The sequence below is a fragment of the Manis javanica genome, chromosome 13 (genome assembly GCF_040802235.1).
Source record: "Manis javanica isolate MJ-LG chromosome 13, MJ_LKY, whole genome shotgun sequence".
NCBI classification, from domain to species: Eukaryota; Metazoa; Chordata; class Mammalia; order Pholidota; family Manidae; genus Manis; species Manis javanica.
In genome coordinates, this window is record NC_133168.1 from 69,924,123 (window position 1) to 69,941,430 (window position 17,308).

The 17,308-nt window shown below is 42.8% G+C and overlaps 2 protein-coding genes across 6 annotated transcripts in view; both read left to right on the top strand.

The window, feature by feature from the left end:
• SCAF8 (SR-related CTD associated factor 8) overlaps nucleotides 1–17,308 on the top strand; it is a 187,847-nt gene that overhangs the window by 126,687 nt on the left and 43,852 nt on the right. For 2 of the 5 annotated variants that reach the window (XR_005062692.2, XM_037023452.2), the window contains one exon: nucleotides 10,700–11,783. The exons of the other annotated variants lie outside the window; for them this stretch is intronic. The gene's annotated coding sequence lies outside the window, so the exon portion shown is untranslated. Of the gene's footprint in view, nucleotides 1–10,699; nucleotides 11,784–17,308 lie in introns of those variants that run through there. 5 annotated transcript variants of the gene reach the window in all.
• The window catches only part of TIAM2 (TIAM Rac1 associated GEF 2), a 279,674-nt gene that overhangs the window by 5,511 nt on the left and 256,855 nt on the right, over nucleotides 1–17,308 (top strand). The gene's annotated exons all lie outside the window — the stretch shown is intronic.

A 17,308-nucleotide genomic window follows, 5' to 3' on the forward strand; every position in this document is an offset into this window, starting at 1 on the left:
GTTGACTCCCTAATAGGGTGTGAGTAAAATATAGAATGGCCAATGAAGTGGAATAGCAGATGCTCAACATATAATTTTTAGTGTAAGTATGTCCTGTACTAAAAATTATTTCTTGTGTATTTTCATTTGCTGAATCTGGCAACCCTAGTTCCCTGATATGGACTGATTTGTCATTTGTTAGGATGTTTCAGTGCTCTGTGCAGTTCTAAAAGAGATCAGCTCTCATGTCAGCCTTGAGTCCTGCTATCTTAGCACCCCTGCTGGGAGCCATGGTTCCCTCAGAGCCTTTCTTCAGCTGAAATACACGTGATGAATGATAATGCGTGTATGAACATCCTGGGTGACCATCCCCTGAGTGTCCCCTCATTTTCCCCCCACTCGAGAAAACATATTGAATATAAATGATAGTGACAGTTATAGGGATGACCTTGACTCCTTTCTGATTTATTATTTAAAACAAATAATGTACAGATTTGGACTTTATTATTTTAACTAAACCTAAGAAATGACTCTCAGATAACTGCAGATGGACTTTGAGGCTGAGGATAGGTGGGCTAGAAACTTTGAGGCTGAGGATAGGTGGGCTAGAATTTAGCACTTTAAAATGAGGATTGTGGTTTTTATTTCACTTCAGAGATATTTGGTTTTTTTTTTTGAGAGAGAGACAGAAAAAATATCTTGGACCCAAAGAGAGAGAGATGGCTGAGTGAAAGCTAATCTCACTATTAGAAAAACACTCCAAGCATGGGTACCATTAGTAGTGAGCTGACCATTTCACTTTTACATGTAACAAAACAAAATCAGAGTTCACCTAACGCCACTGACATGGCCATTTAAATCATAGTGAAAAGCTCTCTGAAAATACAAAGGACTCTGTGAGAAATGAGGATACCCTTTTTTACTTTATATTTGTCACCAAGTGTAACTTAACTGTAAAAACTTTCTGGCCAGTTTAAGGAACATCAGAGATATCAGAGGCCTAAAGCACAGATGGAATAAGCCAAAAAGAAAGATTATGCCATAGTATCCACTGAAACAAATTTTTAAATCATTAATTGGAAACATAATTGAGGATTGATGTAAATTTAAAAAGGACAAACCCTAACATACTACCACATCTAAACTGTAGCTTGAATTTCACTTCTTCTTAAATAGAAATAAATGAAGAGATAAACTATTTATTTGGGTCCTTTGACTGCAATCAAGTATCTGTTGTCAACACTTTTGAGACTCCTGAAGCGTGGTTATTTATGAGTTGAATATAGTGCACCCAAGAGTGGATGTGAATCCTGTGTTCCCGTGGCCTGGGAGCCCCTGGGGTTATGTATTACAGCTGCTGGTAGTGCCTGGCTTCTCCCTGTGTCGTGACCCTGTGCCCTGCTCCCTGGTTGCCTGTGTGTAGGTCTAGCTGGCCTCACTTACTCTACTAGGTACCCCTGGGAACCTCAGGCAGGTCCTCCAGAGTGACACTCTATTAATACTCCCAGGAGATGTTCCAAAGAGTGAGTTACAGAAAGTGAAAAAACTGTGGCTTGTCATGATTCCAGAGAGAAAGAAAACCAGAAATGGAACGCTGCTGAGATGATTTGCTTGCCTGTGCTTCGCTGGCAGCTCCATCCCAGCGGCGGGTTCCTGATGTGAGGGGTGCTTTGCGGAGTTCATTGTGCAGCCTCACAAATGGTTCCTCTCGCTCAGCCCGCGCGACGACATCAACAAGCATGCTGAGCTTGAGGTGGATGGAGTGCAGTCCTCTGTTGGGGAACCATCACAGAAAAGAGGAGAGACTTTGGGTCAAATGTTGGCTCCACCTTGCAGTAGTTGTGCAAGCTGAGGAGGTGACCAGGGCCTCTAGGAGCCGGTATCCCCGTTTGTGAGTTGAGGTTAATGGTCGCTGCTTGTGCTTTGGGGAAAGGACCGAGGTGCCCGTTTCCCTCCCTCTGCACTGTGCTGATGAATTTGTATCCCCCGTGTCCCTGCCAGGATTTACACAGATGTGCTAGTTAACTTCCAGTGGTCATTTAAGGAAAAGAAGAAATAGTCAAGGGCAAGGTTGTCCAAAGATGCAGGAGTGTTTTCTTTGAAATTGCCAGAGAGGATACAGGCTTTTGGGTGTGTTCAGTGGCAGTGGTTGGAAAAGTAAGTAGCTGATACTTTTGAAGATATAAAAAGACAACTGATTTGCAAACTTTTATAAACTAGCTGTGTCTCAAAATGGACATCATTTTCCTGTTGCATAATAATTTTGTATGAGTAGAGTAACATAGAGGGCTATGCTCAAGTAGTCCTGGGACCTGTTGGAACTGTGTTTTTTCAGTTCTCCCATCTCCCAGCCAAGCCACTTGTGCCAAGCACAGCTAGCTCTGTCCCCACTTTTCACCCAGATTTTCCCTGCTTCGTAGCCCTTGGTGCAGACGGTGCTGCTTAAGGGCCGTCCATCCTTGCTGCATCACAGGGAGTTCGTTTACTTGAACAGTTAATTTAACTGTCCTACACCAATGATGAGTGTACTTACACCTTAGAGGGTTTTGTGGCTTTTCCTCAGTGTACATATGATTGGGGGAAAGAGTAAGAGATGTAAAGAGAAGAAGAGCTTACTTAGAATCTGCTTGCGTGCCTGAGGTTTTTGCACCTAGCCCTAAATGGAAGAGGTTATTTCCTCTTGAATTACTATTTGTAAAGTGGATTGAGCTTTCCTTTGATACATGTTATAATTGCAGAGAGGAATTCATTCCCTGGGAAACATTTCAACTTCCCAAAATGTGATACTTGATGTTGACAAGGATCTAGACCCTACACGGCCATGAGAAATCCTAAAGGGCATTAGACGTCGATCAAGGGAGTCACATCCTAGGGAGTCTGCAGGATTCTCTTGGGGATCCACGGGCATGCTGCATTTGCAGTGGCCCCTGCTTTGACCTGTCTCATTGATTCTGCTTAAAATCATTTTAGAACAAGCCTTTCCAACAAAATTTGTATATGTTAGATCAGTGGCTTTCAAACTATATCTCAGAGACTGGGGGGCAGGAGCAGGCAGGGTCCCATGAAGGACTAGACAGGCTGGCTTCTGCCCAGGCTGCCTGGTTTCCATGTGCCCTGCACAATGGACTCTCACAGCTTGGAAATAGCAAATTAATTACAAATGAACACTTGAGTCCCTTGGCATTCCTGGCTCTAACATACACAGTTTCATCCATTCCAAGCTGACTCACAGCATGTCCTAATCTACAGTTTTGCTAGGAATGGCACAGATGTGAATAGCCCTGATGGCAAAGTAAGTGGGTGGTGATGTGATACTTAGCTGGTGAGTCAGCCCAGTTGACTGCTGTCATCCACGTCCGCACTCGGCCTTTTCCTACTTATCAGGGTGTACCTGTGTTAAGGGAAAGTGACATACTATCATGGAGTTTGTAATTTGGGGGTTTGCTAACATCTGAGATGGGTCCCTCACAAATGTCTAAGGCTTTCTGTGAAAAGGCATGCAGCTCTGGGCAGCTGGATGGCACCCAAGGTGCCATGGCCCAGGGCGTTAGGAGACATGCCCTGGGATGGTCCATGCCACATCACCTCATGAGCACGAGGGAGCTCCGTGTGGGGCACAGGTGTGGTACGCATCAGCTCGCAGACACTGCGAATGAGATTTTCTTATCCCAAATCCTGGCCCAGGCTTCTGAGAACATGATTATAGAAAGCAACCCATTAAAAAAAAAAAAATCACGTCCTATTCTGTTCTGTGCTTTCAGATTTGCTCAAGACAAATGTTCCTGAGACTTGCTGTGTTTGTAGAAAAAAAAGAGAATCTATTAGTGGTTCATTAACTTGGATCATGTTTGGAGTTCTCTGTGAGCTTATTACAATAGGACAGTGCCTTCCTGAACAGTATTATTCTGTAAAAAAAAAGAAAAAAAAAAAGACATGCAAGTCAAGCATAGTGTTTCTCCCTGACATCAGTTACCCGGTGTGAGAGGTGAAATCATGCTGACTTTAAAGCACTTGACTGCAGGTGTGAATAGCGGGCAGGACAGGACTTGGCCTGAGTCCCCTCTGCTCTGTCGTCTTGAGTGTAAATATGACCCCAGTTATTTCCTTTGCTAACACTACTCCCTCTATGAATATGGAGCCCTAGTTCCCATCTTTGTCATTTTATGAGCACATGAGAGAAAACCTGTGTGAAATGAAGGCAAATGAGCGCAAATCAGAAACCATCAAATCAGGCATGAAGGCATTTACTAGTCAGGCCTCTCCAAACGCACAGGGGGAAGAATAGTCTCTCTTTTTTTCTTCTTCTTTTAATTTCACTCACTCACCATCCTAGGTTCTTTCAAACAGCCAATTTCTGATTTTAAATACTTATTCTGGGCAAGGAGATAAAGCCCAATCCTGCATCCAAAGGAAAGATCAGAAGGAGGCATAACTGGGTCCCCCGTGAGAGGCAGCCTGTGCGGGAGGCTGGGCTGTGTCCCCGGAAGTGCTTTTCCTGGCTCCCTGTCCTCATCAGCTGTCCCACAAGGCTGTGGGTGGGTGTTCCTGTCCCGAGAATGCCAGTGGTCACCTTCATGGGCTTGTATTTCCTGGCCTTCAAGAAAAGTGAGTGGCTTGTCATTTACTCACCTAAGCCTTATCAGTTCTCTTCTGCTGATTCAGTGTGCAAATGAGTTTCTGCAGCTATTAAAAAACAAACTGCTTCTGCTCAACTGGATGGCCAGTCAGTTGTGAAGACAGCCGAGGACACCAGATTGAATTTGCTTTAAGCAAACTGGATATATGAAAATTGAAATTTTTTTAAATGGGTGATTGTTCATTTTTCAAAAGGTTACTTTGCCTTACAGAAAAGACTAATGATGGGATTTCATTTAAATACCAACTTCTTTCAATACTCTAAAAATAAGATTTAATTGATGTCCTGTGTCTCTAAAGTGTGCTTTATGCGTAAAGCTTTATACCTAGTAAAAATATTGAAAGTCTTTCAAAGTTAGCTGTCAGTGCTGCTAAATGACTGTTAATATGTTTTGCTCCATCCTGGGGAGAGAAAGAATCTACCCCACTACTAATAGTTAGAACATGACCAATTCTAAAGTGAGGGCAGCCTGTCGTGTGACCAGCCACTCATTAATGATACAGTATGTTCTTGGAAGCTCCAAGCCAAACCTATCCAGCTCTAACCAGGAGAGCTGTGTGAAACAAGCCCTCCGGTAAATCTGTCGGCCCTCCACATCGGCCCCAGCCTGAAGGCCTCCAGCCGAGGGGTCTCACTGCAGCAGCATGAGTGGCTCAGGGCTGTTTCCTATATGGATGGTCGAAATGACTCAGGGTGTCACAGGTAGAGGCTTATACCTCTGGGATGAGTACCCGGTGCTTCTTGACTCTCCACTCTTTCCCTGAATGTCCGGTGAGAAGCCCTGGACCAAGGACTGGGGCACAGACCCTGGCCTTGCCTCGTGGAGCCTGCAGCCTGGCCGGCCCTTCCTATAGTCGGGGCAGTGCCCCTGAAGGGTACAGAATGGCACCTTTGGTGACCTGCTCTTCTCTTCTTCCTCCTCCTGCTTCTAGTCTTCTCTCTGACCCCCACCCCTGAGCTCAGGGGGTCAATGCGCAGACTTGACATCATATGTGACTTGTAGCAGAGATTCTTTTTCTCTTGTATTTCCACAAGGGCCTATGCTGTGACTTTTTAAAAACCACAAATGTGCAGATTCCTAGTTCCTGTGGAGATTCTCCCCTGCAAATAGGAATGGCTGACAGAGGGAGAATGTTGGGAGGGGAAGGAGAAGGGTGAGGCTGGTTTGGTTTGGGGGCTGGGGGCAGAGCGGGCAGGGGAAGGGCACTGCACTGCAGAATCACTGGCACCCCGTTCCGTGAGGAAGGTGAGGAGCCGTGGGCCTCTTCCCTCTACTTTCCAGCCCACCACAGGGGAGCTCACAGTCACAGGAGGGAGCAGGGCTCTCCCCAGGGGACAGACTGAGGGACACTGGTGCCCGGGCCTCAACCTCCTGTGAAGGCTGACAGAGGGGCAGCCATCAGGTAGCGTCTTCAGTGGCTGACTAAGCACGTTCGAAGTAGAGAAGAGAGGGACGGCATGCCAGGCAGACGGGTGGCAGGCTTCAGCCCTGCTCCTGTAACCTGAGTGGCAGTGAGCACCTCTGCACCCCTTCTGTCACCAGGGCTGCCTGAGAGCATGGCAGAAGGAAGACTCCATTATAGGACACACACCCTACTGGAGGGTAAGATACCAGTGTGCCATCTAGATTCCCAGTCTGTGTGTGCCCACCAGCAAGTGTGAGACCTCTCAGCTTCAGTTTTCTAATGCTTAAAATGAGAATTTTGTGCCCTAAAATTCCTAATTCCAATGGAATCCCTCTCTCTATTACATTGGTTGATTACAATGGAATTAAATAGCTTCTTTGGGGAATCTCCAAGATTATACAGTGTATGCACAGCAAATAAAACCATGATCTCAGTTTAATAGAGAAGCCCTTGGGTATCCCCTGTCATGGAAATGAACTTCTCTAATAGGGAATAATTGCCTTTAATTATTATTACATTTGGTGTTTGGAAAGACCTGCCTTCTTCATACTATCCTAATCTGATGGGGTGTCACGCCACACATTCTACGTAGGTTTTTAACTACAGAACAATAAAACATTTAGCAAATGATAGAATATGTCGACACACTGATACTTTCAGATCTGGGCCAACCATCCTGGTCCCATATGGGCTGACCAAATGGATTGTCTGCACAAGGCAGATTGGGGTCTGGCATTCTTGAACACCTCTGGCATTTTCCTTTAGACATGGCGGGGCGCCAGGCCGGCCTGAGGCTTGGATCTGAAAGTGAGTTGGAGAGGACCTAGCTTTCTTGGTAGTGCCCCTCGCCTTGATCAATCCAGTAGCAGGAGTGCAGTACAGGGACACATCACACCCTGGGGAGGTTTTCTGTCCACGTCCACTGGCTTCATGACCACAAGCTGCCTCCTCTGTTGAGAACAGGAGAGTGGAGGATGGCAGATCGCAGTCAGCCTTCCTGGCTGACCGCTGGCAGCTCTGACGAGGGCCCTCTGGGGGAAGATATAAGGGATGTGAATTAGAAAGGGGGCAGAGCCTCTCTGTAGACCCTGTCTCTTTCTCAACTGTAATTTAGAAATGATTCTTCAGGCTGTAGGTGTTTCCATCCTGCTAATGGGTCATTTGGAAATCAGAACACATTTACTTTAGGAGGAAAAATGGGAGATGATAGACTACAGAGGCCTCTGCGTCATAACTGAAGTCGACTTAAACCCTGTTCCATGGTGCAGCTGGCCTGCCTGTCATCAGGTCCCTGAGGAGGCACACTACTTGGTGCTCACGCCTCCCACCTCTGTCACCCGTGTAACGGACCTGGAAACCTGCCCACAGTTTCTAGAGCTGGGTTTCTGCAAGTACGAAAGGTTATGACTGTTTGGGAGCAGTTGGGCCTGCTCTGCTGTCCTGCTCACCTCTGGCTGACCATCAGTGCTGTTGCAGGTCAGGGGATAGGAAGCCATTCACCTCTCAGGTATCTCCGGGAAGCAGCCTGTGAGAGGAAAGGCACAGTTTTGGCATTAGGCACACTTAGCTTGAAATCCAATCTCTCCCTCTTTGTAGCTGTGTCTTCTTGGCTACGTTATTTAACTTCTTTGAACCTCGTTTTTCTCATGTGCAACATAGGATTAAAGAATCTATCTGCTTTGCAGGGCTGTTTGCATAGATTCAGACATGTATGTAAGTAACCCGGATCCAGTAGACCACCCAGTGAGTTACAGTTGGATAAGAGTGTCTCCACATAGATTTACCTTTATTGTACCCTTTTTAAAAAAGAATAGTTTTATTTCAAAATGAAGGACAGTTGCAAGAAATCCATCAATTATGGCAACTCAAGCTGCAGGAAACCGGGTCTAGAACTTCTACAATTGTTTCCATTAGTTTCACCTCCAGGCACTACTTCTCAGTTTATTTTTTTTAATGTCTTAGCTTTTGCACCATGTTCTCTTGGAAAAGTGGGGTTTGTGGCTTCCTACTCTTCATTTACTATGAAATTACAGCCAGTATTAGGGGGTCATGAGGCACCCTGGTAACTGCTAACAAAGAGTGATCTAGCTATTGAGGGAGCTCAGAATAAGCCAGGTGTCTGGAATGTCCACTCAGTGGCAGATCTCTGGATTTGCTGGGTGTCTTTTTTTGTGACTAGGCTTTAGATGCAGTAGCGTATTGTTGGATTCAGTGCTAAAGGTAGAGTGCCATAGCATATATAGAATCTTCTGCTTGGTGATTCATGACACACAACACACAGTGAATAGAAAGAACAGGAGTCATAGGAGTGAAGCTAATGCAGCTTTGTGTTCAAGCTCTGCCACTTGCCCTGTGACAGTGGGCAAGCCACTGCTCCGAGCCTCAGTTCCTTGGTAGAGGCAGTTGTATCAGTCTTGCAGGGCATTCTTCATAAGGCTTCTGATACAAGGGATAGTAGTAGTAACAAAACTGTGCAGAAGAGCTGAGTAATAATAATGAATTCAATGTTCAATGTTACCAGCCAGAGACATACAGCATAACGTGATATAAATAATAGAGAAAGAGCTCTGGCTGGGGAACAGGAGACCTGGTTCTCATTCCCATTCCAATGGCTCAGTGACTTGCAAGTCACTGAAGCCTTCAAATCTTGGCTGCCTTGGTCCCGCATTATAAGGGCCAGAGAGTTCATAAACACAAAAGGGCTGGGAAAACTAGAGCATTTGCCAAATACAGGCTGTGTGACCATGATCCCATCTCTGAATGGTTACTTGCATGAGTAACTTGGTGTTCACTTTTTGGCATCCACCTTCTCCAGGGATGGATCATTTTACCTCCTCTCACAGTGGTTCCATCGGGCGCTTACAACATAGCCAACGCATCCCAGAAACCCACGGTCGTAAAAATACTTGCCGGACCTCCGTAATCAATTTACTTTTTGTTTAATTCAAGTTCATTTGTCATGAGACAATACTTAATTCTCTTACTTGGCACCAAAACACAGAGATTTAGTCTGTGTCGGTATACATATGCACGTCTCAGGAGATCACTCTTGCATGTTCCCAGCCCACAGTTTGAGTACCTTTGCGTCTTTTTCCTTTGTCCCCATTGTGATCTCGAGGCCTCTTGCCACACCAGTGTTGATTTTCTCTGGACAGTCGCGATCACCTGTTACCGCCTGGGAAATGTTACCCAAATTTGAGGAAACAGCTCTGTAGCTTTGCTATAACAGCTACTCAGAGTCAAAGTGGCTGTGCTGGTTTTCAGTGCTGTTCCTTCTTGAGTAGCTTCTAAGTCAGTGTTTCACGGGTTAGCTCATTAGCAGAACAGAATCATCCGAAGCAATAGACATTGTCTCGGTGCCAGTTTTGTTTTGTGTGATTCATTCACACATTTCACAAAATTATGACTCGCCTTATGCCTAAACCATGGTAGAAAGATGAAAAAGTAATTCAGCCGTTTTTCTTGTCAATATGACAGCCAGGATGCCTTCAAAAATGTATAATGGAATGATAGAATGTAATGGTCTGATAAGATACAGCATAACGTAATATAAATAATAGGTGGTTGTTTCCACATCATTTGTTTTACCAGCCACAGAGGTGTAAAGAGCAAATCAAAATTTGTAAATACAGGTTTTCAATTACTGAAGCTTATCATGTTGTTACTAATGGGAATTAATTGTCCCACATACCCAGGTATTTAACCTAATTTTTGATTCACCTATGGCAGCTGTGAAAGTCACATTAAACTTTCCAGCCCAATGTGTTACAATATTAACCATATCACAATATTGGTGAGGTATTTGGGCACAGCAGTTGAAAGCATCAGTTTTGGAGTCAGACTTCCCATGTCTAGACCCACCCCTGCTTACCAGATGTGTGCCTTGGTAAAGTTACTGGTTATAATTACCCAACCTAGTCCAACTGGTTGAATTTTATGGCTTTGTAATGTGCTCTAGCTTTTACATAATTATTTCTTAATTTAAGAAAACCATCAGGTACCCCCCAAAAAGACACATTTTAGATATTAAGACAGCAAAAGATGTGGCATGTAGATTTGCAGAGTTTTGTACCCATATAGCTTAATCACATCATCATTTAAGAAGATTTTAACCAACTTCTGAAGATAATAAGTATCTTTGGATTTCTCAGAAGTTTGGCTGGTTCTAATTCTGAATTGTACTGGGACCCTAGGACCCCCAGATGAAGGTGTTTTGCAAACCTAACCATGACCACCGACTGAAGTGATTAGACCTGACTGTCAAGGCAGGACCATGTGAAGCCATTAACGTGGCTGGATTAACTGCCTTTTTGGAGTTCATCCATTGAAATCCTCTTAGTCCATATTTGAAGGAACCAATTCCCAGCAAGGTCAGGGGACGTTGTTAGTTACTAGTGGAGCCACACCTAGAGCTGAGGCATGCTGACTTCCGGGGCGGGGTCTCTCCTGAACCATTCCAGCACTAGGAGAGAGATGAACACTGTGTACGCTGGTTCTTCCAGCTCTCTTGGAAGAAGACCTGGCATTTTAGAGCACAGAAATTCATCAAACATTGAAACATTCGCTGTTGTATTGACACCATCTCTTCTTTAGGAATTACTTTGGGGAAAAAAAAAAAAACTAGGAAAAGTTACTCCATTGACTAGTGATGACCAGTTATTGTTCCTTTTGTCAACAGGCAAGATGATGAATGAAGTCCTGGCAGCTTCCTGTGTCCCAGGCCTTGTAGAAATAAATGAGACGTGCTTCAAAGTTCTAATGTGCATCACATCGGATCTTGTTTAAGGAAGCATTAAAAGGAACCCGCCGTTACCTATTGAGAAGGCTCTGTGCTCTCAGGCGTTGTTTCTGATTGAATCCAGAGGTTGCAAGCATGCCTCCCTGTATTACCTGTTGGAGCAGGTTTAAGTTTATAAATTTTAAACACGAACTCTATGAGTTTCCGGTCCATAATTGTTCTTTTTGAGGATCCACTCAGATGAACAGTATTGCATCTGTAAGCGATACGCACTTCCACAGGATAACTGATTGGAATATAAATGGCAACAGACTCCATCTGTAGCATCATATAGTACCAGTGACAGAAAGGACAGACTGCAAGGAAACCTGTCAGGGGAGAAAAGTCATATTGTGTTGGCACTACAGTTTACTAGAACCAGAGCTTTAGTAAACCAGGCTTTTTTCTTGAACACAACATGCAGAGACTGTGGACTGGTGTTCTTGACTGGTGGCTTTATCCATCATTCTTAGTCATCTCCTTGGACACTCTCAAACGTTTAAAGTCTTAAGACTTCATTGAAAAAAAAAAAAGCAGCTTTGAGAAAATACAGAGTTCAATATAGTCTTCTGTATTACAAACAGCAGGCACCCCAGACAGATGAGAAGCCTAGTGGAAGAGGAAAGAAATGAATGAACGGGCATATTCCATTGTATTGTAAACATACTTTATAAGTACATTTCTTATTAGCTTCTTATTCAGGCAGAGATCATAAAAATTTGCTGCAAGTATCCATACCAGGATTTGTGTTTTGGAAATATTCAGTGTTCACCATACCAGCAGGGAAAGAAAAAATGTAAAAACTCAAATACAAGCACTCTTTACACCCCAAAGAATATTTTTATCATTCTTTGTTTTGACTCTGTCACAAATTAAAGAGCTTGGAATGCAGTCGTCTGTGGTCTCTTGAAATTTAATCAATGAGAACCTAACAATTTCACAGTATGCTGTCACTTTGGACATTCATAATAAAATTTGGAACTAATTTTGGTTGTTAGTCATTTACTTTGCTTTGTAGCTTAGCGCATCCTGTGTGGCTCATTTTTGCCTGGCAGATAAACAGTTTGAATTACCATTTATGTAGACACAGAGATGCATATGTAGTTCAGGCCTTTCACTGTGTTGAATCGCTGTTTAGTTCTATATTAACAGCCACTCTTGGTTATTTGATGAAAGGCTGAGATCATTTTGAATGCCAAGGTCTTTTTGATTATGCGTTGTGCATACAGAGAATTCCTGAGGATTGTACCCCAGCTTTCTTTGGTTCCTGATTACACTATATTTTATGTTAAATTGATTGTAATATAATCATAACATCAATTGTATTTTCTATAAAATAGAAAACTGGAGCAGGCTGTGGGTAATATAGCCACAGCTATAGGCTTTTCAATTTTATCTTTTATGCTTGACTTTCTGCCCAACATGTAGGAGTATATTTTTATGTATTCCACAATATTGTAGTAAGAAAAACAAAAACTCCAAAGAAATCCAAACATGTTAGCCTCTGTAGAAAGCTTAGACCTTGCTTGGCACTTTGACTAAATTTGATAAGGAAATAAGAAACAATCCCTTTCCTTCTATTCTTCTGTAATGAAACCTGCAATTGGCAGATAAACTACTCCTCTAGAGCTCCCACCTTCCAGAAAAAGGCACAGCATGGATTTGGGGATGAATAATGGACATTCTAGTGTCTTCAAAATATGATTTCAAACTCTTAAATTGGGGGAAAAAAACAAGTTGGAGTTCCTGGCATCCTTTTCAGTGGGTGGAGTGGGAGGAGAAAGAGTAGAACAGCAAACAAATTAAAAAATATGATCATTCCTTCAGAACTGAATTCTTATGCAGTCCTTGCACTTAGCTGGAAGTGACTTTCCAACCATCAGGTGTACAACCAGGCCTCATATACTAGAAGAATCATCTTTTTTAAAATCCCAAGGCACCATAATCAGGGCAGAGGTTGATGCGTTTGTTCCCTGGATGAACTTCCTTTTTCTGAAGCCTCTGCCACCCTCCGCCTAAGCATCTGGACATGCCTACTTTGTCAATCAGCATGAATATTTAACAGTCCACACTCCATCCCTGCCTTCAGCCGGTGGCAAAGGAAAGCTTTCAAAACAAACATCTTGAGCTGGTTTTAAAAACAGTGTTAGGTGACTTTGACAAAACTGAAGCTATTTGGCATTTACACAATCAGAAAGAATCCTTGATGTGGATTGTGTGGTTCTCTAAGTAAATGCTGGCCTCTCACTCGAAGTCTAATACCGAGATCTCACAAATGAATTGGTGGTCTAAAGCAATTTCTTTGTGGTTAAAAATTCTTCAGAGAGGAAAAAAAAAAGCCCCAAACATCTGCTGCAGAATGATCTCCACCTAGGAATTGCATACAGACCATCACTTTTATCCAAAGCAGTTTGTGTTATAAATGATTTAAGAGTATAAGCAGTTAAGAAAGTGGTTGAGTTTGATGCTTTAGAAGAAAGTTTTTTTCCATTCATTATTAGTAATTTTCCTGGATCTATTATTTCTTCATCCATTTGCCAAAATTGGGGGGTATTTCACACTGTTGTGGCTGGCATTCAGCTCCTATCACTTCTATGGCTGGGCTTTCCCCCAGAGGACTGGTTAGATGTTACTGGCAGCTGCAGGAGGGAGCCTGGCACAGTGTTAAGGCTGGGTCATGTTTATTGTTTTATCAATGTTTACTGCACCTTTTAGTATCTGTGAAATATGTTTACCTCTCATTTCTTCTGAGGCACGCATCTCTTTCAAGACGTTTTAAAAATATCATTGAAAAAGACTTTACCAGTAGGCTGGCTATAGGAATATAATGAAGGTCATTTTCACATAGTCTTGTGTTTTTGCAAAAACAAGTAATTTTTTAATCCAAAAACATGCAAAGAGATCAAATGGCTATTATTATAGATCGTTCAGGAAGGAAGATCATAAACTAGAAAAGAACATATATATATATACACACAAACACATTTTTCTGAACTTTATTGTATAAGCTTAAGTACTCATGTATTTTCTTTTAATAAATCATTCATTATATGAATTCAAATTTAAAATTCCACCAAAGGGTCCGTAGTTCTAGAAATAAATGTGTCTTTCAGATGCCTAAGACTATCAGCTTGCACAGTGGGAAAAAACCTGAATATACCTTTTATAATTTTGCCTGGGTGATCGTGGGTGAGGAGAAGACTAGTACTGAGTAGAAGCAACTGCTATTCAAAAGATTTTTTAAAGATCATTATGACAACTGAGCCAAACTCCTAATTTATAGCATCTTAAAGGACCCCTCATGAAGAGTTGCCCTAATATTTAAAAGTTTCCCCACATGTCAAGCAAACTGAGGTAGGAACCACAGCAGATAATCCACTGAGCAGCTCCCTCCTCGTCATTACACCATTCCCTTCCTTTCATTCATCACAGAAAAAAGTAAAAAAGCTATTGAGGAAAAGCAAGTCATTTTTGCCAGAAATATCCATGTCCCCGTTTTATTTTGCCTGTGTAGATAAAGCGCATGTATGGGCACACATTTCAGGGGTCTGGAGGCCATAGCAGCAGAATCTATGCAGGTCACAGACAAGCAAAGTTCCCCCACATGAGGCCTGGCTGGGGAGCTCCAGGAGACCGCAGGGCAGGAGAGCCAGCCTGGGGTTTTGCAGCAAGAGCTGGAGAGCTGTCCCTTGCCCCCCACCCCCTGCCACCAGCCACAGAGGTGGAGGCCTTCACCTGTGTGCCAGGGGCCTGGCCACACCGAAGCCCCATCTTCACATTCTCTATTCTAGCCCACAAGTTTGGCTTTTCATTAGAAAGTTGGACATTTGTCTCCAAATACCAATATCCACTCATCTAACACGTATTTATTTAGGGCTTACTAAATGTCTGGTACTGTGTTGAGATCAGAGGTGGAGCAATGAATTAAAACTGGGCCAGTGCACATTATTAGGATCTGCATATTAAAGAGGAACACAGGTGTGTATTGTATATTAAACAGAAGATGGACTCAAAACAGTCTCATGCAGCCAGATCTAACCAATCGTTTCCCTAAAGATGCCTAGTTGTTTTTTCTAGCTCAACTTTATCCTGTAGAAAAAAGGAAACAGTTCTTAATAGTTTATCTTTTTGCTGTTTTCTAGCCAGTAGCAAGTTTATTATTTATTTGTTTTGGAAATCTTGAGATTATATTTACTTATCTTATTACTGAACCATTCCTACTCAAAAGCATAATATTTCCAAGGACTTGTCTGATTTCAGTGGCCTATCAGCAAAGTTCCCTGGAGCAAGATGTAACAAATAAGTACTCCAATTGGATATACCTCAAATCAGATCCTAGTCAGGACCCCTCTGTTTCTAATCCCCCAAACTTTAGGAAGAAAACAAGGACTGCCATCCATAATAGCTACCATTAAATTTAACATGAGATGTAACAGGTTTCAGCTGTGATTAGATGGAAGGAAAACTCAACTACATTCAAGCACAACTTTGGTTTTACAACTTTTGGAAAAGTATAAACGGAACATGAGGAGCGATTCCTACTATCAAACCAGCAGAATTCAGAGTTTCTTGAGACATTGCTCCTATTTAAAAAAAAGAAACATATATTTAATGGAAGAGGGGTAGACAGAGAGACAGAGAGTGGGACAGAATATATATAAAGTTATTCTTAGCCTATATTTTCTCAGAAGTAAGTTTGATTGTCCTGAGGCCATCTTAGCAGTTCACAGACAAGGCTGGTTTCCCAAGATCCCTGTCACAGTGAATGAATGCATAGAGGTAGGGTCTAGTCAGTGATTTTGGACTAGTTATGTTGTGCTTAGAAATATTTAACTATCAAATACAGAAGAGGAAAATAAAACCAGTAGAAAACTAGTGAATTGTGGATTTCATTCATCATAAGTTTGCAACAGATCTAAGTACAGGAATTTACCTAACAAATATAAGACTTGTGATATATAGGTGTGTTTTAGGAAGTCAAGCATTTCCATTTAGCAGTGAATGCTGGCAAGTAATGTATGTTACTTAAAATAAAACAAAGTATTAACTTGAATAAATATAAGCATGACCACCACCAAATCATTTGCTAATTATCCTTTCTTGGACTTCAGCCAAGACATAAACAGCAATGTTCCATTCCACTAAACTTCTACTTACAGTCCAACTAAAAGCAGTAATTTGTCAGTATGCTTAACTGGACCATCACATTTTTCAAACTGAGGTTCCACAAGATAGTATCACAATAAACTCTTATTTCCCAGCATGGTAGGAAGATTGCTTTTCCAATGAATCTCCAGTTTTTAAGGGATTTAAATATATTTCTTAAATGCACTAATAAAAATGCTCTACTAGATGTAACCCTACCAGTAGTTGCTGTTGCAAAAGGCCATCAGAGGGCTCGCCATGCCAGTCTGGAGGCAGTGAGTAGCGCCAACCACAGGGCCTGGTGCATAAAGAACCAGGTTCTAAATTAAAGAGACATGAACTAAACAGTCACTCTCCTCCCAAAAGCAGAGCAAAAAGGAACCCCGCATAACATAAGAGCTGTGTTTAGCCTATTTGAGTACATCTCTTAAACAACAAGTCACGAAAAACCAGCAACCATTGGGGTCATCCATGCTTGCATCATGGAAGTTTCTTTTACCAAAGTTCTTCCATTGCCCAGAGAGAAACATTCCCTTATCCAGGTGTGACTCTCCAGCTACTCTTAGCTTAGCCTTCAGCTTGCTTCTTTTTTATTCTTAGCTCTTGATTTGCACTTGGGTTGTTCGGTGAATGCTTGTGGCTAAAGATGCTTCCGGGCGCTAACACAGTGATTCCCAAACTGGCCTGCACCTAGAATCCCTTGGGAAGCTTCAGGAATATACCTATGACTGTCCCTTCCCCGAGGATTGTGATTTCTAGGGTGCACCCTGGGTGTTGGGAGTTTTAAAAGATCCCCAGGGGATCCTAATATGCAGAGAAGTCTGGGAGGTGGTGGGCCAGAGGGAAAAAAGGAAAGCTTTGGTAAGCTTGGGCCTGCATCTAACTCTGCCTCCTGTCACTTGTGTGATTTGGGGCAGGTTATTTAACCTCTCTGAGCCCTGGTTTCCTCGTCTGTAGAGTGGAGATAATCGTGCTGGCAATTTACTCATCTGTATATGAAAATAAACGGATTATATGACATGAATAGTGACAGTGCTTGTAATGCATTGGGTGCAGAAAAGGGTGGCTGCCATTATTTATCCCTAGGCTAAAATAAAGTGTAATCCGTTCCAAAGACAAGGAGACAGAGTGCGGATTATTAAGCCATGTCAGTTTAGTGAAAACAAGTAGGGCGACAACCAGGCTCACGGCCACATGGGATGCTTTTCCTTCCCCCCATGACTGAATTGCTCCTGTTGCCAGCTTGTTGGAAAGAACTATCCAGCCTCACACTCAGAGATAAGGCTGTTGTGTTCATCTGCTTTCCCAGGGTGGGGCGAGTCTGCCCAGGGCTTTGTGAACAGGATCTGCTTGGCAAATCAATCC